General features: G+C 37.3%; 1 non-coding gene across 1 annotated transcript; it reads left to right on the top strand.

The window, feature by feature from the left end:
• The first annotated feature begins 3,376 nt into the window (after window positions 1-3,376).
• Window positions 3,377-3,482, top strand: LOC140833256 (small nucleolar RNA R71). The gene has a single exon (XR_012118386.1). It is a non-coding gene; the product is annotated as a small nucleolar RNA R71 (small nucleolar RNA).
• Window positions 3,483-25,466: the final 21,984 nt, after the last annotated feature.

Raw genomic sequence — 25,466 nt, 5'->3', positions numbered from 1 at the left:
GCTCATCGGGGAACCAATCATAGATAGCACGATCGACAGAATCATCACAAATAAATTCTAATCTAGACAAGTGATCCGCCACAACGTTCTCGACACCCTTTTTATCTCTTATTTCTAAATCAAACTCTTGTAACAGTAAGATCCACCGAAGTAAGCGTGGCTTTGCATCTTTTTTAGCAAGTAGGTATTTAAGGGCAGAATGATCAGTGAATACAATTACTTTGGACCAAACAAGGTATGCATGAAATTTGTCAAGTGCGAATACTACTGCAAGTAATTCCTTTTCAGTTGTTGCATAATTCAATTGAGCCTCATCTAAGGTCTTACTTGCATAGTAAATTGTGTGAAATACCTTGTTTTGCCGCTGGCCAAGCACGGCCCCCACTGCAGTGTCACTGGCGTCGCACATGATCTCGAAGGGCAGGTCCCAATCCGGTGCCACCAAGACAGGAGCCGTCACCAAGCGCTCCTTTAAATCCATGTATGCCTGTAAACAGTCAGAATTGAAATCAAATGGCACATCTTTCATAAGTAAGGAAGATAGAGGTTTGGCAATTTTCGAAAAATCTTTTATAAAACGTCGATAAAAACCGGCGTGGCCTAAAAAACTTCTAACTCCCTTTACTGACGCCGGAGGTGGCAAGTTCTTGATGACTTCAACTTTCGCCTTATCCACCTCTATTCCGTGCTCCGAGATCTTGTGCCCTTGGACAATTCCCTCTTGTACCATGAAGTGGCACTTTTCCCAATTTAGCACCAAATTTGTCTCCTCACATCTCACTAACACCACCCTCAGGTTCTGCAAACAGTCATCGAAAGAAAGGCCGAAAATAGAGAAGTCATCCATAAAAATTTCAAGAAAAGTTTCTATCATATCATGGAATATAGCGGTCATGCAACATTGAAATGTGGCAGGAGCATTACAAAGACCAAACGGCATGCGGCGAAAGGCGAAAGTTCCATAAGGACAAGTGAAAGTGGTTTTCTCTTGGTCCTCAGGTGCAATGGTGATTTGATTATACCCCGAATACCCATCTAGAAAATAATAAAACTCATGACGCGCTAACCTCTCAAGCATTTGATCAATGAAGGGAAGGGGAAAGTGGTCTTTTCGGGTGGCATCATTCAATTTTCTATAATCAATGCACACACGCCATCCTGTAACAGTTCTGGTGGGTATTAGTTCATTATTATCATTTGCAATCACAGTAATCCCACCCTTCTTTGGCAAACACTGAACCGGACTTACCCATGCACTATCAGATATAGGATAGATAATACCTGCATCGAGAAGCTTAATCGTTTCAGCTTTCACTACCTCTTGCATCTTTGGATTTAATCTTCTCTGAGGTTGCACAAGAGGTGAGTACTTGTCTTCCATCAAGATTTTATGCATACAGACTGATGGATTGATCCCTTTGATATCCGTCACCTTCCACGCAAACGCACCCTTGTGTGCTTTCAAGACTTTCAACAGTTTGTCCTCCATCACACCTGTCAAAGCAACAGAAATAATGACAGGTAAAGTGTTACGCTCACCTAGGTATACGTACTTTAGGTGTGGAGGCAGTGGCTTCAGCTCGAGCGTCGGTGGCTCCTCCAGGCTTGATTTATGTGGGATCAAGTCTTTTCGATCTCCCAAATCTTCTAACCTCATCTTCATTGACCTTCTCCATGGATGGTTGGCATTCAAGTATGCCACCATTTCAGCTTTTTCGTCGTCCAAATCATCTTCTCCCAATGCAGTGGTGATAGCGGCCTCAAAAGGATCTCTCAAAGCATCCTGCACATAGTTAGACACAAGGGCATCAAAAGCATCAATTCTAAAACAGCTATCAGAATGCAGTGTGTGCTTAAGTGCATTAAAGACATCAAAAGTAATCTCCTCCTCGCCCACTCGCAATCTCAACTTCCCTTCTTGAACATCAATCAGTGCCTTGCCAGTCGCAAGGAATGGTCTCCCCAAATGAGAGGCATCTCGGTATCCTCCTCCATGTCGACCACCACGAAATCGGCATAAAAGATGAATTTGTCGACTTTCACTAGCACGTCCTCAATCACTCCGCGGGGGTACTTGACAGATCTGTCAGCCAGTTGCAAGGACATCCTCGTCGGCTTAGGCTCGCCCAACCCAAGTTTCCTAAACACAGAAAATGGCATCAGATTAATACTTGCACCAAGATCACATAATGCTTTATGAAAAACAATATCACCAATCATGCAAGGAATAGAGAAACTCCCTGGGTCTTTTAGCTTCGGTGGGATTTTGTTTTGCACCAAAGCGGAGCAATTCTCGGTTAAGTTGACTGTCATATGATCTTCCAACTTCCTCTTACTAGCTAAGATATCCTTCAAAAATTTTGCATAACTAGGCATTTGCATTAGAGCATCGGCAAAGGGAATATTGATATGCAACTTTTTAAACACCTCGAGAAACTTACAGAATTGTGCATCTAGTTTTGCTTTTTTAAGTGCTGCAGGGAAAGGAGGAGGTATAACGATTTTTGGTTGTGCAGTGGGTGTTGGTGTGGAGTTAGAAGACTTACCTTTAGATGTCGCGGTTTGCTCATCCACTGTTTGAGTTTTCTCTTTTTCCCTTGACTCCAAAACTTTCCCACTTTTCAACTCAATAGCCTTCACTTGCTCTTTTGGATTCGTCTCTGTGTTACTTGGCAAGGTGCCTTGCTCTCTACTTGCTATCATCTTCGCTAATTGACCAATCTGATTTTCAAGTCCCTTAATCGACGCATCCTGATTTTGAAGTCTAGTTTCAGTGGATGAAATAAACATAGACATCATTTGCTCCAAGTTGGACTTTTCTTCTCTAGGAGGATCGGATCTGTACATCGGTTGTTTGCCATATTGTTGTCCTCCTTGCGGTCTAGTTTGACTGTTTTGACCGCCCCATGAGAAGTTAGGATGTTGCCTCCACCCAGGATTATATGTGTTCGAATAAGGGTCATTCCTTGGGCGGTTTTGGACTCCCACTTGATTCACCGGTGCCTCATTTTGCACATAGAAGGGATTTCCATCTTGACAGTCTTTCACATAGTGCTCTCCTCCACACTTTTTACAGAATATCTCTTGAAGACGCATAGCCGTGCCACCCACATTCAAGCCGTCTATTTTCCTGTTTAAAGCGTCAAGTTGTGCAGTAATAGCAGAAAAATCAGTTACCTGGTGAACTCCGGCACTTCTCCGCTGGTTGTTCCTGTCAGATTGAGGATGATAGCTGCTAGCGGCCATCTCCTCCAACAACTCATATCCTTCTTCCGCAGTCTTTCTCAACAGGTTTCCACAAGCAGCCGCATCTGTCATAGTACGGTTAGGAGTAAGAAAACCATAATAAAATGTTTGAACGACTAACCCAAGTGGTAACTCGTGATGTGGGCATCTTCGTAGTAGATCCTTGAAACGCTCCCATGCCTCATATAGAGATTCCTGATCGAATTGAGCAAATGTTGTAATGTCTGCCCGCAGATTTATGGTTTTCGATGGGGGAAAGTATTTGATAAGAAACGCTTTCGCCATGTCCTCCCAAGTGGTGATTGAACCTACAGGCAAACAATTCAACCATGCTTTAGCTTTATCACGTAAAGTGAAAGGAAATAAACGTAACCTAACAGCATCATCATAAACTCCATTGAATTTAAAAGTATCGCAAATCTCAAGAAAATCCGCGATGTGCGTGTTTGGGTCATCTACTGCAGTTCCTCCGAATTGGACTGTGTTCTGAATCATCTGGATTATAGCTGGCTTGATTTCAAAGTGATTTGCCCGTACAATAGGCCTCACAATGCTAGGGCGTGCACCATCCAAAGAAGGCTGGGCATACTCTAACATTGGTATGCGGCGTGGCATCTCAATATGTCTCTCTTCATGCTGTTCCTCCTCACGTTCTGGCTCTTGTCTCTCCATAAGTTCTTTAAGCCTCTGTTGTTGTCTTCTCCTGCGGAAGGTTCTTTCAATTTCAGGATCAAACTCAAGCTCCACGTCAAGTGATTTCGGCATGCACCGGAAGAGATATCTGTAATAAAATATGAAGTGTTATCTCACGAGAAATAAAATAATGCTAAAGAAAATAACTAAAAATAAAATCGTAGATTAACAGTCCCCGGCAACGGCGCCAAAAACTTGATCGAGCAAAACTTGCACAGTAAAATCCCCAATAAAAATATGATTTTGTATGCTCAAAATAAATCGCAAGTGCACGATGTCAAGTTATAATATAGTGTACGTGAGTACGAGTATCGTTCCACTGAAGACTGTGTTTTACAATTATTATTTTCAGTTATTGAACATTTAGCAACGAAAAGTGATTTGATTGGTTTATTCCTACTAAAATCAAATAAAAATGCAAATAAAAAGATTCAAAATCAAGTAATGAGATATAATGTCTAAAATGGTTGAGTAAAATTCAATGAGAAATGGATTTGTTGGGAATCTCGGTTCACCTACCCCTCGTTAATCAATTAATTCGTTCGTTCGTGATCTACGCTTCCGACAGGATTTCCTAATCTATTGAACACACTCTCTCGAGCTATGCCAAATTAATTCTACTCAATGAAGTAATTAAATCTCTTTAATTATTTATCAAGAGTGAATCGCATTTCGACTTATGAAATCCCTTAGTTTTCGACCCTTAGGACTATGACTATCGGCACGTATCCAATTTAATATATCTATGTAAATTGTAGATCCGCGAATTATACTACTCGATCCTATCACTCGTTATTCTCTCGAACTCACTCGTGATATGAAAACATCGTTAAAGTTAGCTATTCTTTAATGAGACGATAAAACAGTAGTAAAATCAAGAATAACGCACAACCGAAATACAAATTAATTCAAACCAACATTCGGGGTAGGATCCCCTTTAATCCCAACAAATAATAAAGTTAGCTACTAGAATTCATAGTAAAAATAAATGCAACAATGTTTAAAACGAAAGAAACTAGATTAGAAATACTAGGCGAGACGAAATCTGCGAAGAACGGTGCTCGGAATCTTCAAATCTTCAATCCAAGCGCAAAAGTGCTCTCTAAACTTGATGATGGCTGCAAAATTTTGTCTGAATCTCTCTGAATGTCCCCCAAAAGTCGGCCAAAAACCCTTCCATAATAGCCACCCTCCTAAACTAAGGTAAGAAATCGAGCATGAAATCTTGGCAAAAATAGGTAACGCTCGGGCGGTAGAAAAATACCGCTCGAGCGCCACACTTTCTGTATTCTCCCTGGGCTTGTGCGGCATTCGCGCTCGGGCGGTAGAAAACTACCGCCCGAGCGCCGACCTTTCTGTCGAAGCTCTTGGGATGAGTGGCATTCGCGCTCGGGCGGTAGAAAACTACCGCTCGAGCGCCGACCTTTCTGCCTTTTTTCCTCGGAAATCCACCTATCGCGCTCGGGCGGTAGAAAACTACCGCTCGAGCGCCGACCTTGCTGCACTTCATTTTCTTGACTTGGCACTTGGCTCCGATTTTTGGTTTTCCGGCCACTTTTCCTGCAAATTCATCATGCCCGAGTGAGATAGGATAAAATGCAGATATTTACTCTAAAATGAACAGAATGTGATTGAAATAAACGATGAGCAATGCAAAACACACACAGACTAATGCAATGAAACACGTAAAAACGACACATATCAAGTGTCCACAAGTTGAATCTGATCAGTTTGATATATACAAATACTGTAATGACCCGATTTAATTACATGTTATTTGACGATAATTAAGATTAATTATTTTAAATTGAGGACTTAAGCATTTAAAATAATTAGGTCAAATAATTAAATTGTGTGTTTAAAATATGTATTAGAAAATATCGGTTTATAAACGATATTAAAATGCATATTTAAATTTTATAGCATACGAAAGTTGAAATAAAATAGACCGGGTCAAGTTTTGAACCCAAAAGAATAAAAGATAAACATACACATATAATATGAATATATATAAGCTTTCCAACCGTGTGTGTGTATATATATATATATATATATATATATATATATATATATATATATATATATATATATATATATATATATATATATATGCTCAAAAGTAAAAATTGATTGAGGGATTTTGTTCCTTATGCCGTAAGATTTCTTTTGGTACCACTTTGGCAAATTTTCGAGAAAGAACCGTCGGCTCCGTTTTTCTGCGTGATTCCGGTCATCTTCTCCTGCAAATTTGCCGCCTGTTGCCGGTTAGCTTCGGTTTAGGCTCGATTTTAGCCACTTTTATTGGAAGTAAAAGTTTTATCGGTGCGAATCGTTGCCTATGTGAATTTAGTTCAATTTCGACTAAAATAACGTATCATTATTGATTAATTATTGGGTTATTATTGTAGGTTCCGGAATTATGCAAGTTGGAGGTATAATCTGGTGAACCTAAAATTAATCGCAGTCGCTTAAATATTAGTTTAGCGTCCTTTAAACTGGAAAGAATATTTTACGAAGATAAAATAGAAATGATTGATTTTAGGCATTTTAGTGGAATATTGAAATTTTAGAAATTTAAAATACCTAAATTGTTGAAATTGAATTTTTAGTGAATTTAAATGGTTCTTGAATTTTGATATGATAATAAGACCATTTAAATTAATATTCGGGTGATTTTTATGAGTTGGAATTTCCAGGACTTTCTTGAGGATTTAAGTTACTGGTAAATTAGTTGAGGTACGTAGAGATCAGTTATTTTCACGATGTCTGACAGAGGCATTTGATGATCTTGTGTATGATTTATTTGCTATTTGATTATTTATGTGATATTATATGCTAAATCGCATAGTATCAGTTGGTAATTGATGTGCAAAATAAAATAAAATAATTCTTTTGTTCACACACATTTTATTTTAGTTAGACACATCAACACCACTAAACATATAATATTGAGCCTATCTGTTATTGAGATCCAGTTATATTTCGGTTGAGATCCGTTATATATGTATGATGTGATATGGAGTTCTGGAGATGTTTGGCTACCATATCACATCATATGCTCGAGTTTGATTTGGGAGGTTACTAAGGAAGCCATAATGAGAATTGGGGAAGGAACAAGGGTGATAGAGGATTTGGGAGAGGAAAAAGAGAAGCAATGTGGGATAGATACCATGATGCTAGTAGGAATTATGAGAATATGGGTAGAGTTAAGATGGAGATCGCGTCATTCCAATAAGTCTGACCTAGATGCTTATTTAGAATGAGAAAGCAAGTAGAATTTCTTTTCGATTGTGACCACTACTACGAACTCAAAGAGGTTTGGTTGGCGGTGGTTGAGTTTGTAGATTATGCCCTTGCTAGAGATATCAAGTATTTCAGGTGTCAAGGAGTTGACCATATTGCTATCCAATGTCCAAATAAAAAGGTGATGTTGTTGAATACATATAGGGAGTATGAATTTCAAAGTGAGGGTGATGAAGAGGATGATGATGGGATCCCTATGTTAGAAGATCCTGATGAGGGATATGAGGTGGTTGCAGGTGAAGCGTTAGTGAATAGGCGTATCATAAGTGCCCAAGTCAAGGAAGAGGAGAATAACCAAGGGAAAACTTGTTTCATACTCGATGATTTGTGAATGACAAGGTTTGAAAGCTTGTTATAGATGGAGGGAGTTGTACCACTGTGACTAGTTCTGATATCACTACTACAAAAACGCCATACGACAACGGATAAAAATCCGTTGTCGTAGGCCATTTTCGACTGTTGTAACTGAGGGTGTTGTTGAAAGTGTCTTCAACGACAACGATTTTAAACCGTTGTCTTTTCTACCAACGAGAACGGTTTTGCAACGGTGTTAAACGTTGTATTTTCTACCAACGACAACAGTTTGCAACAGATTTAAACCGTTGTATTATCTACCAACGACAATAGTTTTAGTCGAAATTACAATATTTGCGACGGTCAGCATATAACCACCGTCGCTAATTAGCGACGGTTTACATTTCCGTCGCTAAATGTAGCGACGGTTTACTAATTACAGTCGCTAATTTAGCGACGGTCTTTATGTGCAAAACCGTCTCTATGTAGCGACGGTGTTTATATTCCGTCGCTAATAGTTTACGTAAAATAAAAAAAAATTAAGAATTTAAGAAATCTGTGTTTTGAATTGGTAAAATCGTGTAAAAGATTAAGAAATTTAAAAGTCGTGCATAATAAAATCGTGTGTAAGAGATAAAAATTTTAATTGTTGTAAAGTGGTAAAAAAATCGTGTAAGAGATAAAAAATTTAAGTGTTGTAAAGTGGTAAAATCGTGTAAGAGATAAAAATTTGAAGTGTTGTGAAATTCTAAAATTGTTTAAGTGAGAAAAATTTTAATGGTTTTGAAGTGAAGTGGAAGAAATTGAAGCAAATTTGCTAGTATTTATAGAGAGTGGTGAAAGAAAATGGGGGAAATTTAGGTGGTAACGATTTTTTTGAAAATAGCGACGGTTTTTTATAACCCGTCGCAGAATTGTAAATCTTATTCTAGATTTGGCGACGGTTTAGATATGGTTGTCGCTAAATTTAGCGACGGCTTTAAGGAAACCCGTCGCTAGTTTTAAATATGCGACGGGTTATCTTTACCCGTCGCTAAATTTAGCGACGGTTTATATTAAACCGTCGCCGATTTATAATTTCGCAGCACACACAACGGTTTTTATTATTGTGTTTTTTTCGGGCCACGACAACAGTTTTTAAAAACCGTTTTCGTAGGCCAAAAAAACACGCAAATAGGCAACGGTTACTAAAAACCGTTGTCGTAGCCCAAAAAAAACACGCTAATAGACAACGGTTTTTAAAAACCGTTATCGTAGACAAAAAAAACACAATAATAGACAACGGTTTTTAAAACCGTTGTCGTAGGCCAACAAAAAATAAGCTAATCGACAACGGTTTTTTGTCGTAGGCAAAAAAAAACACGCAAATAGACAACGGTTTTTAAAAACCGTTGTCGTAGCCCAAAAAACAAGCTAATAGACAACGGTTTTGAAAAACCGTTGTCGTAGCCTAAAAAAAACACGCTAATAGACAACGGTTTTTAAAAACCGCTAATAGACAACGGTTTTTAAAAAACCGTTGTCGTAGCTCAAAAAAAACACGCTAATAGACAACGGTTTTTAAAAACCGTTGTCGTATCCCAAAAAAACACGCTAATAGACAACAGTTTTTAAAAACCGTTGTCGTATCCATATCAATGACAACAGTTTTTAAGAAACTGTTGTCTTTGAGCGGGTTTTTTGAGCCTACGACAACGGTTTTTCTTGAAACCGTTGTTAAAAGATAAACCACAACAGTTTTTTGTAAAAACTGTTGTCTTTTATGTGTAGTTGAAGCCAGATTTTCTTGTAGTGTATGGTGGAGAAATTGAACTTTGCTATTTGAAAATCCTCAACCATAGGCTACAGTGGATGAATGACTGTGTGGAAGTGAAGGTGAACAATCAAGTATTGGTTTCTTTCGATTGGGAAGTACATCGATGAGGTATTGTGTGATATGGTGCCAATGCATGCTTGTTATATCTTTTTGGGAAGACCGTGAAAGTATGATAGGTGAGTGACGCATGATGGGTTTAAGAATAGGTATTCTTTAGTTCTCAAGATGGAACCCATTGTGTTACTTCCTTTGTCCACAAAGAAAATATTGGAGGACCAACTAGAGCAGAGAAAAAGAGAAGAGACCAGAAAAAAGAATGACAAAAAACTGAGATGAACTTAGACAAAAAAGAAAAAGATATGATCGAAAAAATGAGTGATCAAAAGAATGAGATGATCACATAAAATAAAAAAGAGAGAAAAGAAAATGAGCAGAAAGAGGCCAATAAAAAAATGAATATGGCCCAAAACAGTGAAGCAATTGTTGTACACACATGATCCACTTGTGTTCATTCTTTACACAAAGATTCTTCTTAACACAAGTGATATAGCCGTATCCCTTCTGAGCATTGTTGTTTCACTTTTGCAGAAATTTGATGATGTATTCCTTGAGGAGCTACCTCAAGGACTACCACCATTAAGGTGGATTGAGCACCAAATTATTTTTGTACTGTACCCGGAAGTGCATTTCAAAATCGTTCAGATTATAGGAGCAATTCCGAGGAGACTAAAGAGCTTCAACGGCATGTAAGTGAATTTTTGGATAGAGGTTTTTGCGTGAGTCCATGCCTCCTTATTTTGTAGATGCTTTATTAGTCCCTAAGAAAGATGACTCATGGGTGAATGTCTGTGGATTGTAGAGCAATCAATAATTTAACAATCAAGTATAGGCATCCCATACACACACTTGATGATATGTTAGATGAGTTGCATGGTGTATGTATTTTCAACAAAATTTATCTTAAGAGTGGTTATTACCAAATTAGGATGAGGGAAGGTGATGAGGGAAAATTTATTTTAAAACTAAATATGAGTTATATGAGGGATGGTAATGCTTTTTGGCTTAACTAATTCTCCTAACACCTTTATGAGGTTAATGAACCATGTTTTACGTTCACACATAGGGAAATTTTTTATGGTATATTTTGATGATATCCTAGTGTATAGCAAAAATTTAGAAGAGCATGTTGATCACTTGAAACCTCTGATAATCACATTTCGAGCTAAAATTTTGTATACTAATTTAAAGAAATGTAATTTTTGTACTACCAAACTTATTTTTATTGGTTTTTTGGTAAGCTCACAGTGCATACAAGTTGATGAAGACAAGATAAGTGCTATTCAAGACTATCCAACGCTTGCTACTATTGGCCAAGTTCGAAGATTTCATGGTCTTGCAAGATTCTATAGGAGGTTTGTAAAGGATTTTAGCACACTGGCGGCACCGATGACGGCAGTGATTAAGAAGAACGTCCCATTCCATTGGGACAAGTATCAAGAGAAGTCTTTTAATGAGATTAAACAAAAATAATTAATGCTACTTTACTTTTCTTGCCTGACTTTGCTAATACTTTGGAAATTGATTGGTATTAGGTGAGTCTTGATACTAGGAGGATAGCCAGTGGCATTTTTTAATGAGAAGCTCAATAGAGCAGCGGTGTACTATCCGACGTATGACAAAGAGCTATATGCGATTGTGAGGACTCTTGAAACATGGCAGCACTACTTGAGGCCTAATGAATTTGTGATTCATACGGATTTTGAATCTCTAAAGAACCTCAAGGGGCAGCTGAAGTTGAACAACATGCATTCCAAGTGGGTGGCGTTCTTGGAGACATTATCCTACATAATGCAGTACAAGCAAGGTAATGAAAATGTAGTGGCCGACACACTATCACAATGGTACATTCTAATCTCTACCTTGGAGTCGAAAATTTTGGGGTTTGAACATGTGAAAGAGTTGTATGTGATGGATGGGGACCTTTAGGGGGTATTTGAATCATGTATGCATGGTTCACATGACAAATTTTATTTGTATAATGATTTCATATTTAGAGAGGATAAGTTGTGCATTCCTAAATAGTCAATTCATGAATTACTTGTTAGGGAGGAACATGAGGTTGGTTTGATGAGACGCTTTGGTGTAGCTACAACTCTGAGTGCTTTGCATGAAAATTTCTATTGGCCACATATGAAGCATGATGTTGAGCATGTATGTGAAAAGTGCATAACTTGTATACAAGATATGACTAGGACACAACCACATAGATTGTATACACCACTTTCCGTATCTAGTGAACCTTGGGTTGACATCTCTATGGACTTTGTTTTGGGTTTTCCTAGAACTAAGAAGGGGGGATTCTACATTTGTTGTTGTGGATAGATTTGTAAAAATGACACATTTTATTGCTTGTCATAAAACTGATGATTCATCTAACATTGTAGACGTGTTCTTAGAGAGGTCGTTAGGTTGCATGATATACCTAGGACGAATGTCTTTAATCGTGATGTTAAATTTTTTAGTTACTTTTGGAAAACATTGTGGCCTAAACTTGGCACGAAGTTGTTGTTTTCTACTACATGTCATCCTTAAATAGATGAACAAACAGAGGTCGTTAATAAGACTTTAGTAACACTATTGTGTTCTATCCTTAAAAATAATTTAATGGATTCAGAAGAATGCTTGGCATTTGTTGGGTTTGCTTATAATCCCAACGTGCATTCTACTACGAATTATCCACAATTTGATATTGTGTATGACTTTAATCCTTTAACTCCTTTGGATTTGTTTTCTCTGCCTATGAATGAAAGGTTAAACTTAAATGGCAATCAAAAGGCTGAATTTGTAAGGATTTTGCATGAGAAGGTCAAGGCCAATATTGAGAAGAAGAAATTGTAATATACAAAGCAAGCCAACAAGGGGAAGAAGAATGTGGTGTTTGAGAAGGGAGATTGGGTGTAGTTGCACTTATGGAAGGAAACGTTTCTAGAGAAGACATGTTTGAAGCTCTTACCTTGGGGTGATGGACCATTTGAAGTGCTTGAAACGAACAATGACAATGCCTACAAACTAGACTTACCAGGTGAGTACAACATCAGTTCTACTTTTAATGTTAGTAATATTTTGTTGATTGACGTAGGAGATTATCAAGATTTGAGTACAAATCTTTTTCAAGAAGAGGAGATGATGTGATCGTGGTTGATCAAGCTCCAAAGAAATCATGGGATTGTCTAGATTTGCTAGAAGAACCTATAACGTGGGTAAGAAGCAAGAAGTTTAAAGAAGCACTTCAAGGACTTATGGTGAGCTACCAAGAAGGGCCTACAAACATGAAGTCCCAATTAGAGGGGTTTGGGGAACATGGCAACAATTTTGGAGGTCATTGCAACATTATTCAAGTGCTAAATGATCCAAAGGGCAGTAGCATCCACGCACCGACGCAAAATCTCGTGCACCCGCGCGCGCACAAAGCATAAAAGTGGCACTGGAGACATATAAGGATGTGAAGAAATATAGTATTGTGTGCACACCTGCGCCGGAACCCGCGTCTTACTGCCTGAAAGTGAAGAAATATAGTATTGTGTACACACCTGCGCCGGAACCCGCCTAGCCACACGCCCTGCTGCACGTAAAAGATTTTTATTCCTAGTTTAGAGTCCAAATTATTTAGGGAACTTAATTTTTTATATCTTTTCGTTTTGTAGATATATGGACAAATTTGAGCTTTATCTGACACATTATTGAGTTTATAAAAAAATTTGTGAGTTTTCTCTCAAACACTTTTAAAGCATTGCTTTGTTCAAACAAAATCCAACTTATAAAAGATTTAATCTTTGTCGCGTTTGTCGTGTGTTTTCACACAGATTGTTAACGAGTTCTGAAAATCCTTCTCCATTTCGATTATTCCATATCATGAATATTTGTTGCTAAGTTCTTCGTAACTTAGAGGTGAATATCACAAATCGTTAATTGTTTCAAAAAATCGAGACAACACTACTTTCTTTAGTTCATCGAATCCAGGGCCTAAATCCGTTTTTAGCGTGTTTTCTTTTGTGTTTGAAGAATCATATCACAGATTCAAAAAGAATTGTCTGTGCCGTTTACTTCTGTGTTATGTTCCTACATTCTACAAATCCACTTTGCTGAGGAGTCCTGGCTGCTGAATACTTGTGCTAAATTCCCCGTTATGATAAATATATCTCATGATTTTTGCTAGTAAATTCAGTGTCGCGATCACTTTTGATATTGGCTACTGAAACTGATTTTTCATTATGCATGTGTTTAAAGAATTTGATTAGGTGAGAACACATATAATCTTTACCATTCATAAATATTTTGCATGTAAATCTAAAAAAATAATCAATAATAAACAATATATAATTCATTCCCCCTAAACTGATCACAAGTATGGTTCCAAATAAATTGATGTGTAATATTTCTAGGCATCTAGATTTCAGTTTACAGTCTGTATTTTTAAAACTAGATCTACTATGTTTTCCTAGTTGAGATGCTGAAAATACATGATTCTTAAAAAATTATATCTTAAGTAATCCAATCACCAGATTCATTTTTGCAAATTTTTAACCCATCTAAAATTTAAGTGAATTAAACTTTTATATCATAGCATATTTTATCAAAAAAATAGATAGTAGAATGATCAGGTTGAGCATATTCCCAATTTATTTTGTAAGTGTTTCTACTTCTGATTCCTTAAAACATAACATTTGAATCAGTATTCTTTATTGTACATGTGTGCTTATGAAATTCTAGTAGATAATCATTATCACATAATTGACTAATACTGATTATGTAGAGCCCAAAATCAGTACACGTAAACCCTTGCAATTATTAAATTGTTAAAATTATTTATTTAATTTTAAATGATTTTAGCGATGCATGATTTATGATCTTTGCATTATTTTAAATTATTATATGCACGTTAAAATGTTTTCTTGTGTTTTATGTTTCAGGTGAATATTCGATACAGGATCGGGAAAAGAGACCGGCGACGATTTAGGCAATTTTGAGAAATTTTGGTATTTTATTTCAAGCCAATAAAATTGTTATTTTAAGTGATTTTGGAATTTTAAGCATTTTAAAGCCTAATTTAATTTATCAGGTGATTTTCAGATTTTAAGCTTTTCAAATACCAATTTGAAAATTTGGAGATTTTAATCTTGAAACTTGGTACTCAATTATTTTGTTTAATCTTTGAGTAGTATTGAATAATTAGATTAGTATTATTTTATTTCTAATTATTTAAGTAAGAACTTTTAGCCTCTAATTAGTCAATTAGTATTATTTTATTGCTAATTATTTAAGTAAGAACTTTTAGCCTCTAATTATTTAATTAATTAATTAAGCAAATTTTCCCTACACACACACCCACACATATACACACACACGTTCTGCACACACAACACACACACATACATGTTTCATATTTTGAGAGAAAAACCGAGGGTTCTTAGGTTATTCCGGTAGCCACCTCTCGTTGGTTTTTAGCAAGAAATCGTGCAGCGTCGTCTCCCGGTCATCCCCTGCGATCCACCACGTTGGTATTCATTATCTTCGAGAGTTTAATCATCAAAAGAATGTATATTCTTTTATTTTTGAATCGATCTTGTCGTAGTAAGTATTTTAATATTGTATGCAAAATCCGTATATGTTGTGTAAAAAGTTTGAGCAAAATATTTGAAACGATTTTGGATCAAAATCTTAGATCTCAAAACCGAGTTTGCCGTCATTTCGAGTAATGTGAATTTTGGGGCAACTTTAGAGAAAAACTTTCAACATCTAAAACATAGTATTTTTCGATAAGTTTGATTTGACAGTAAATTCGTAATTTTTTGATAAGAAACGAGTGAGTTATGATCGATTTTGTGTGACTGCTCAAACTGTGATGTTTTTAAAAGATTATGATCTTCATGTTTCTTGAGTTATGTGGTTGCAGGCTTCGTTGGGAATCGTCGAGTGGTCATTGCTGCGTTTAAGTGTTTCATGTGTTATGATCAGTCATTTTTCGGTGTTTCTTTTCTAGTCGGTACGGGTTTGGTTGCATTAGAAGGCATAAGGAGGTGATTGAGTAGAAGGTGACATTTTTGGGTTGAGTTCGCACAGGGTTAGAGCCGCATTGCTGCAGCTTCGCACAGTGCAGCGCCGCGGCACTGCAGAGTAGGACCTAGGTGCTGGACAGGCGCTGCTCCTCAGTTCCTAGGTGCTGGTTCTGGTATCTTTGGGCTTCGAGTTTAGGTGTTATTGCTTCCTTTGGGTACTAATACGTCGTTATGTCCAAGCTTAGTGAGGGTTAAATTAGACTTTACGAAGTTTGAATAGAGAACGTTGAACTATGGTTTAGGCGAGGTATGTGTCTTCCATTGCTTGGGAAATTTCATACTCCATGTCAAGACTGTTTCGGGGTTCGAGTTGTGATTTAGTATGTTGATTAAACGTGTTCAAGTCCGGAGTGGTCTAGAAAGTCATAAGTTATTTAATTACTTCAGTGGTAAGTTGTTTGGTACAGTTAAGTTATGAAATTTTAAGTTGTTGGATTAATGTACTAGTATGTATTTGCAGTAGTAGCCCCAAACGAGATCCAACGAATCCCTCAACGCTTTGTAAGTTTGTTCGACGCGCAAAAAGATAAATTGTTTAATTTTTGAGGTATGCGAAATGTCTTGCATGTTACCAATTATGAACAGGTTCGGAAGCCGGAGAACGTGTCTGGGGACCTCTCGACCCCGGTAAAGTATAAACAGGTTTTGATCAGGATTGAAAAGTGGTAAAATATGAGCATGAACCAATCCACCTGATAAAGTATGACCGGAGATCTTATATATGTAGTAGTGGACGTCCCTGCCATCCCATTACTGTGGTTTAGTCTGATCAGGCACATTATGTATGGGTCACATACTTTGAAACATATCTCTACACAAAATGATGATGACTATGCATGTTTAAGTATGTAGTATGCAAGTACGTTTATGAAAATATTAATGAAATGATGGCACATCTATGTTATGGAAGAATGTTCAAAGTTAAGTTACGTATATGTTATGGTGGAGACCAGTGAGCAGACTCGGACTGTGCGATGGACTAACCTGAGGACCGCCTTAGTTTCAAGGATTTTCTTTTTATGCATGATGAAATTGGCTACTCTGATATTATTTAACGAAATACTTTATGTTATTTTAAAAACAAGTACTCGTCGCAAGATGTTTACAATTTCAAATATTTGTTTAAGCATTTTAAATTATTTGGCATTTTGAATGAGATTTCTTATTTAAGGAAAAAAATTATTTTCCGAAAATTTTAAATATGTTTAAAAGTACGGTACGTTATATTTGGTATCAAAGCGGTGTTCTTTTAAAGGGTTATACCTACTGCCAGTTGCGAGAAGCTCACGAAGTCACGCCTCAAGTCTATAAGTTTTAAAGTTTTAAAATTCTTTCATGTAGTAAGCATCACAGTCATGATTTCAACATGTAAATGTTTAAATTCAATTTAAGTGCATCTTATGAGATATATATTATGTTCTTGCATGTTGGTTTACGTGTTGGGTGACTTTTGGAACAGTATTCCTCCTAGACGTATGATTGCACGTGGGGCATGCGAAGAGAACATAGAGAATCGGGATGAGGAGTGGACAACTCCTTCTCACCCACCGCCAGATATGCAGTCACAGATGCTTGCAGGGATGATTCAGTAATTTTGTAACGCCCCAAATTTGATGAACGTCCTCACTGTACCAAGACGGGTCTTAACAGCGTGCTTATGTCCTCACTCACACGCACCCTAGAAAACTTCCCAGGGGGTTACCCATCCCCAAAATTCACAAGTCAAGCACGCTTCACTTTGGAGTTCTTATGTGATGAGCTACCGAAAAGAATATGCACCTTCTTGATATGAGTAGTACATATTTTAAATCTTTTAAGCCTTCTTCAACTGTACAGTCCATTACATTGAACAATCTCGAAATACCTCTCATTCTGGTGTGGGATCGGTTCATTCATGTTCCCTCCACCTAGAAGCCTACCAGGAGCCTCTCATTGTCCGTGCAATCTCATGGCACTGGTGATCATCCCCCACACTCTTTGGCCCCGGACCTCACATGCCCACCAGCTTCGGCTTGGTTCGTCCCCGAACCACACCGTACTAAGAGAGGTCAGCTTTGATACCAATTGTAACGCCCCAGATTAGACGACTCTCCTCACTGTATCAAGACGGGTCTTTCTAGCGTGCTTATGTCCTCATTCACACGTACCCTAGAAAATTCCCAGGGGGTCACCCATCCCAAAATTGACCCAAGTCAAGCACGTTTAACTTTGGAGTTCTTATGTGATTAGTTACCAAAAAGAAGATGCACCTTCTTGATATGAGTACTACATATCAAATCTTTTAAGCCCTCTTCAACTGTACAGTCCATTACATTGAACAGTCTCGGAATACCTCTCATTCTGGTGTGGGATCGGTTCATTCATGTTCCCTCCACCTAGAAGCCTGCTAGGAGCCGCTCATTGTCCGTGCAATCTCATGGCATCGGCGATCACCCCCTGCCTTCTTCGGCCCCGGACCTCACATGCCCACCAGCTTCCGCTTGGTTCGTCCCCGAACCACACCGTACTTATTGAGCTCGGCTCTAATACCAACTGTAACGCCCCTGATTCGACGACTGTCCTCACTGTATCAAGGCGGGTATTTCCAGCGTGCTTATGTCCTCATTCACATGCAGCCTAAAAAACTTCTCAGGGGGTCACCCATCCCCAAAATTGCCTCAAGTCAAGCACGCTTAACTTTGGCGTTCTTATGTGATGAGCTACCAAAAAGAAGATGCACCTTCTTGATATGAGTAGTACATATCAAATCTTTTAAGCCCTCTTCAACTGTACAGTCCATTACATTGAACAGTCTCGAAATACCTCTCATTCCGACGTGGGATCGGTTCATTCATGTTCCCTCCACCTAAAAGCCTGCCAATAGACGCTCATTGTCCGTGCTATCTCATGGCACAACGATCACCCCAGCCCTCTTCGGCCCCCGACCTCACATCTTGCACAGTTTGCGGGGAACAATGCTGGAGTAGATACAGGGGCGAGTCCCATGCCAGAGGCATTGTATAAGAGGTTTAGGAGGATGGACCGAAAAGAATTCTCTGGGACTACTGACCCGATGATAGCTGAGGAAGGATTCGGTCCATCAAGGTGACTTTTGCTTTCATGGAGCTATAGGATGCAGACAGAGTTAGATGTGCACCTTTTTGTTGACATGGGACACTAGATTGTGGTGGGAGAGCACGTTTGTCTCAGTGAACTTGCAGACTCTGTCTTGGGATGGTTTTAAGGAAGTCTTATACTCCAAGTACTTCACTGAGGAAGTACACTACCGCCTGACCAGAGAGTTTATGATGTTGAAACAGGGAGACAACTGCGTGGTAGAGTTTGTGAGGAAGTTTGAGAGGGGGTGTCACTTTGTGCCCCTAATTGCGAATGATGCCGGGAGAAGCTGAGGTATTTCATTGATGGTTTACGGCCGATCTTGCACCGTGATGTTCGAGTGGCTAGTCCTACTACTTATATTGCTGCCGTGTCGAGAGCCTTGGTGGCAGAGCAGAACCAGAAAGACATCGAGAATGACAGGAAGGGCAAGAGGCCCTATCAGGCTCCACAACAGCAGCATCAACAGCAGTTCAAGAGGCCTTTCCAGGGAAAACCGAGAAAGAGGTCATTTCAAGAACCGTCGAAAGGCAAAGGTTTTATACCACAAAAGAAGGCTCCTCAGAAGCCTGAGTACCCTTGTGCCTGAAGTACAACCGTCAGCTCATGGGCCAGTGTTTATGGGGTTCTGGAAAATGCTTCAAGTGTGGAGCCAGTGATCATACGTTGAGTGACTGCCTGCAGTGAAAATAGCCAACCCAGGGGAATTTTTAACCATGCATGTTGAGGAGGTGAACCCAGACACGACTCTACTAACTGGTAACCTATTTAATTCAGCACATTATTTATTTTTGGTCATGCATGTTTCGAAAATTTTTCTTGGGTATAATAGTATGTTTTTTTCGTATTTTGGAGACTTTGAATAGGTATTTTCAACTATGCATGAGGTTAAGATTAGTATTTTGAGGTATAAGTTTATGTGTTGTGCTAATGTCCTTTAGGAAATATCTTCATAAAGAGAGTAGCCACGAAGGCCTTGTTAGATTCCGGGGCCACACACTCTTTTATCTCAGAGACGTTTGCCAATTATTTGGGCCTCAAGTCTATTGGACTCGACGTGAGCTACTCCGTGACAGTCCCATCAGGGGAGGAGTTATCAGCTACTAGCGTGGTCAGAGATATTGATCTTGAACTATATGGCCACCTAGTTTATGCCGATCTGATTGTGTTGCCAATGCGAGAGTTTGATATCATCTTGGGGATAGACTGGCTGATGAAGAACAGAGTTCTGATTGACTTTTAGAAAATATCAGTGTTAGTAAGACCATTGGGCATGAAGAATTTCTTTTTGAGCCAAACAGGTTGAAAAGTTTCCATCGCATGATCTCTTGCATGCAGGCACGAAGACTTATGCATAAGGGGTGTCAGGAATTCTTGGCCAATATTATTTCAGCACCTGATGCACCAACCTCATCGATATTTGATGTACCAGTTGTCAGAGATTTTCATGGTGTTTTACCAGACAACGTCACATGCCTTCCACCAGAGAAAGAGGTGAAGTTCGCCATTGATCTAGTGCCAGGCACTGTGCAAATCTCTAAGGCACAATATTGTTAGGCTCCAGCCGAGATGTTAGAGCTCAAGCAGCAAATTCAGGAGCTCCTAGACAAAGAATTCATCCGCCCTAGTTTCTCACCATGGAGCGCACCAGTGCTCTTCGTAAAGAAGAAAATTGGCAGCATGAGGTTGTGTATCGATTACCGAGACCTGAACAAGATAACGATCAAGAAAAAATACCCATCGGCGTATAAAATCAGATCAAGACCACTTATTTTAAAATATATCATACAACATCGACCTTATTTTAAATACTTAAAAACAGTTATTTAATAAAAATATTTTTCATTTTTTAGCCATCGATCTTCGTTCCTCGATCGCTTCTCGAATAACATTTAAAAATACATTTTTATGCATTCGAGTAGAAAATACTTTAAAACCATACAGACATATAAAACATAATCAATTTAACCAATTAAAATCATTTAATTAGCTATTACCCATTTTCTCTAGATTCACATGCAGTTGGATTACGTCGTCTTAATTTTCGGACCTTACAACTGGGTCTACAATGGTTATGGTAAAAGCCTTGGTTGGATGATATTGTAATATAATATGTTTCAGAGTTTGGCAAAATAATCCAAAAGAAAAATGGAGAACACAAGTGATCGGCCTTATCAAGAGATCATAACTGAAGGATTCGTTTGAACTGAACTGAAAAAAAATCTTATCAACTGAAGTATTCGAAACTGATAGGACATCGGTTAGAACTGATAATGTTCAGCTGAACTGATCAACTGATCAGTTGACTTCTAATCAGTTGGTCACGTCACTAGTGGAAGTATCAGCAGACAGGCTCACAAGTCGTAGCGAAGAGAACAGATGAATCAGAACAGAAGAGTCTGAATACCTCGTACTACTGTCAAATAAAGTAAGGAAACGACGATTCAATGGATATTTGTCATTAAATGATCATTAAATGCGTTCAATACGACCGTTGAGATCGAAGACTATATGTAACTGATTGAATCAGTTGAAGAAGGTTACTGGAAGTGAGTGAACACACACGAAAAAATCAAGCTACAATCTTCAATTATTTGCGATACTTTTCACGAGTATTTCCTCAATATAAAAATCGCACACTCAAGCTCTAAATTCATTGTATTTATCTGTAGCATTCAGGCTAACAGTTAGAGCATTTCAATTTATTACCGTAAAAGAGTTGTTACAGTAAGAGTGTCAGTTTGGCAGTGTGTAAGACCAGCTGAAGTGGATTATAACAATATTTTGTAATATATCAAAGTCTTTTAGTGAAATTATATCCTCGTAATAGAAGGGGTTACTTAGGAGTAGATGAAGTCTCCGAACATCCATAAAAATATTAATTTTAATTTCAGTTATCATTTCAGTTTTACACATCAAATCTAAGTATTCAATTTATATTTCAGTCTTATTTCGTACTTTTATTAGATGACTAATTTATATCAACAAACAAAATTCTAGGATCAGTTCCTCAAAGAAGTAATTCACATTTGAAAAGAGTACAAAATCCCTAAATGTTTATTTCAACCTCTCTTCTAAATATTTCAACCATCTTAACTGATCCTATCAGATGGTTTGAAGTAGAGTTTTCTACAATTCTGGCTTCCAACTCGAACTCGTACGCCTTCATATTAGTAGACAAGTCATGCAGTTCTAACTTATTTAGGTAATTTGATTCTCTCATTGAAATTATTTTTACGTCTCATTCCTTTGTAAGGGATCTCATCACCTTGAGTGGGACTTCTCGATTGGTGTACACTTTTCCTAGAGCAACTAATTCAATGATGATGTTATTGAATCTCTCGTCAAATTCATAGAAAAATTCTTCATATTTCATTTTTATGTTATCAAACTTCTGCATGGCTACTAAGAGATTGTTTTCTTTATTTTGATCATTTCCCTCAGAAAGCTGAATCAACTTGTCCCGTATTTAATCTGCAGTTGAACACATTTTGATATTACTATGTATTTTGTCCAGAGTTTCAGATAGGTCATGCAGTTCTAACTTATTTAGGTCATTTGATTTTCTCATTTAAAATATTTTTACATCTCATTCCCTTGAAAGGGCTCTCATCACCTTGAGTGGGACTTCTCGATTGGTGTACTTTTTTCCAAGAGAAAATAATTCAATTATGATGCTATAGAATCTTTCATCAAAGTCATTCAGAGATTCTCTATGTTTCATTTCGATGTTATCAAACTTTTGCATGCATGGATACTGTGAGATTGTTGTCTTTTTGTTTAATCATTTCCCTCACGGAACTGAATCAACTTGTCCCATATTTAATTCTTATTGGAACACATTTTGATATTAGTAAATGTATTTTTATCCAGATTTTCTGATAAGTCATGCAGTTCTAACTTATTTACGTCATTTAATTATCTCATTTAAATTATTTTTATGTTGCATACCCTTGAAAGAGCTTTCTCCGCCTTGAGTGGGACTTCTCGATTGGTGTACTCTTTTCCATGAATAACTAATTTAATGATGATGCTATTGAATCTCTCATCAAAGTCATTAAGAGATTCTCCATGTTTCATTTTTATGTAATCAAAATTTTTCATGGCTACTGTGAGATTGTTTTCTTTATGTTTGATCATTTGCCTCACAGATTTGAAACAACTTGTCCCATATTTAATTCGCAGTGAAGCAAATTTTAATCTTACTAAATGTATTTTTGTCTAGATCTTTGTATAATATGTCTTTTCCACGTTATCCGGATTTTCTTTCTTCTTATCATCGGTAAGCCATTTTGATTGATGCTTCTCGACCATCTGAGTGCTCTATCTGATGCATAAAATTCAGTATTGATTTTCTTTATCTTGATTGGTCTGTTAGTGATGACGTACTATATATCATCATGTTAGGATGCAGATGAGCCTGCATTCTAATTTCTTGTCATCAAACTCTTCTTAGGAAAACATGGGGATTTTGCTAAAAAAATGTTATCGCATGGGATTAACATCATAAATCTGATCTCAGGTTTAGTAAGCAATTGATGAACAATGTATAATTAGTCTATCGAACGATGTGAACAAGAATAAAAGTAATGAGAAAAGACAATGATTGTTTCTAGAAGTTCGAATAGTAAAAGTCTTCTACGTCTCCCCTTCTTTTGTTTCCAGAAGATATTAACTAAAAGATTTTTATATTTACAGATTCTGTAAACACCTACTTCAGTAGGACTTAACAATGCATATTGAAACTCTTAGTATCAACTTCTTTACAACTTTCACACTGAATTCTGATAAGAAAAACTCTCGGTTACAAAGATCTACTCATGCTATTATAATAATGAGATTACAGAGAGTAGAAAATGTCACAAGATGATTTCTTAAAAGATTTGATAAGGATTGTATGAGTGTGGTTCTATTTATTTTTATAATTGCTTCTAAATAATAAGATGTAATCGCGATGAGCGTCGTCATTTTTGCTTAAGTATGATATGAATTTATGTAGATGATCTTCAAACGGTCGGATCTTAAATGACTATAAATTTGTCGTATCAAGATCGTTAACTCATTTTCCCAATACGCCAAATATAATTTGACTTGTTCCAAAAATAAAAAGTGGCATGAAATTCTTGGCATTGTCTATGAAATCAATCAGAAGGTGTTCTGTATAATTAGAATGGCGAAGACTTTCTGAATGAACTTTCTGCTGATTTTATGCTTCAATAGGTATGAAGATATATTCAATGCTCATAAATGACATTTGTCAAGACTCACTAGTCTTAGTTTCTTGTCCACTAAATTCGTATTCTCTGAACATTTAGCACATTATCTGCTATTGGATATTGAATTTGCCTGAGTGCTGAATTGTAATAATCTTGAGTTGATTCCTCACGACTAGCTCATCACCAAACCTTAAATGTTCCAATAGGTTTATGAGACCAAAATAAAATACTAGATATCATTTACCTCATTTTGATTAGCTCAACAGTTCAGATCAACAAATGAAATAATTATTATCATTCAAGTTAAAAGACGATTATTGAAAGAATGTTTGGAGTGTGTAAGACATGTCGGGTATTAAAAAATATGCTCATATTTTATGTGGATATTCGATTCAAAATTATGGTTTCATGTTTTTTTTTTGTAAAATTTCAAAAAGTGATATGATATGACTAAAGATATTCTTGAACAACTTGAAAACATTGATGATCTACAAGAAATCGAGCAATATAGTGAAAATAATCATGTTGCTGATGGAGTACAAGTTAGCACAAACCAATACCGGAAAACATTAGACAAATTTAAGAAGTTATAGATGACAAGAAATTCACTGTCAATACAAGGTCAACTGTAAAGCCCAAAATCAGTACATGTAAAACCCATGCATTTATTTAAATGGTTAAATTATTTATTAATTTTAAAATGATTTTAGCGATGCATGATATATGAAATTGCATTATTTATGTTTATGTGATGCATGTTAAAATGCTTTCTTGAGTTTCATGCGAGTATTCGAAGCGGGATTGAGGAAAAGAGACTGGCGACGACTTGGGCTATTTGTAAAATGTGGTATTTTATTTCAAGTCAAGAAGGTTTCATTCATGGGATTTATTAAAATTTTAAGCATTTTAAAGCCTAATTTAATTATCAAGTGATTTTAAGATTTTAAAACTTTTAAATTGGTCAATTGTGTATAAACACACACACATCCATCGGTTTCTTTTGCACACACAAAAATTGTTTGCTTTCTTCTTTTTCTAGAAGATTAGATAGGGTTCCATGTTAGAGTAGGTGCCCGTCGAGCCAAGTGTTGGTCGAGAGTTCACATTGAAACTCTATGTATAAACAATTTTTATTTTAATAATATTTGAAAATATTGTTTTGGCACATCTTTATCTGTATACACATGCTTGTAACATAGATAAAGTCCTTGAATATACAAATAGTAGAAAGAATATGAGATGCTCATATGATGAGTATCATGAAACTCATAATTGGAATACTGTATATTCTAAACAGTTCCTAATCGATTCAGCCGTCGCTAAGAAGGATAAAGGCCGCTCGAGTTTGAGACTAGTATCTGCGATGTGAGTACCATGTTTCATTGGAAGGGGACATTGTGATGTCCGAGCATGCAGATAGGTGCTCCTTGTAGAGTGCACTGAACAACCCTCCATTAAGGACATTCCAAGTGGTTTTCACTTATCGAGTGGAAACGTCCTAGTTTATGGTTGTACATCATTAGTCCTTATGACCCGGGACAACATTGTGATACGATATGCTAGCATTGAACTTTGACTTGTTTACCGACTCAAATGAGGTCATCATGTCGCAATGTTGGGTGTTTTGTCGAAACATATAGGAGTCTATGCATTGTAGTCGGGGATTCACCACTTACCTTCGGGTAT

Source organism: Primulina eburnea, chromosome 5 (genome assembly GCF_022965805.1).
Source record: "Primulina eburnea isolate SZY01 chromosome 5, ASM2296580v1, whole genome shotgun sequence".
Taxonomy (NCBI): Eukaryota; Viridiplantae; Streptophyta; class Magnoliopsida; order Lamiales; family Gesneriaceae; genus Primulina; species Primulina eburnea.
The sequence above is the reverse complement of the archived record's forward strand: the minus strand, read 5'-3'. Positions and strand labels throughout refer to the sequence as shown.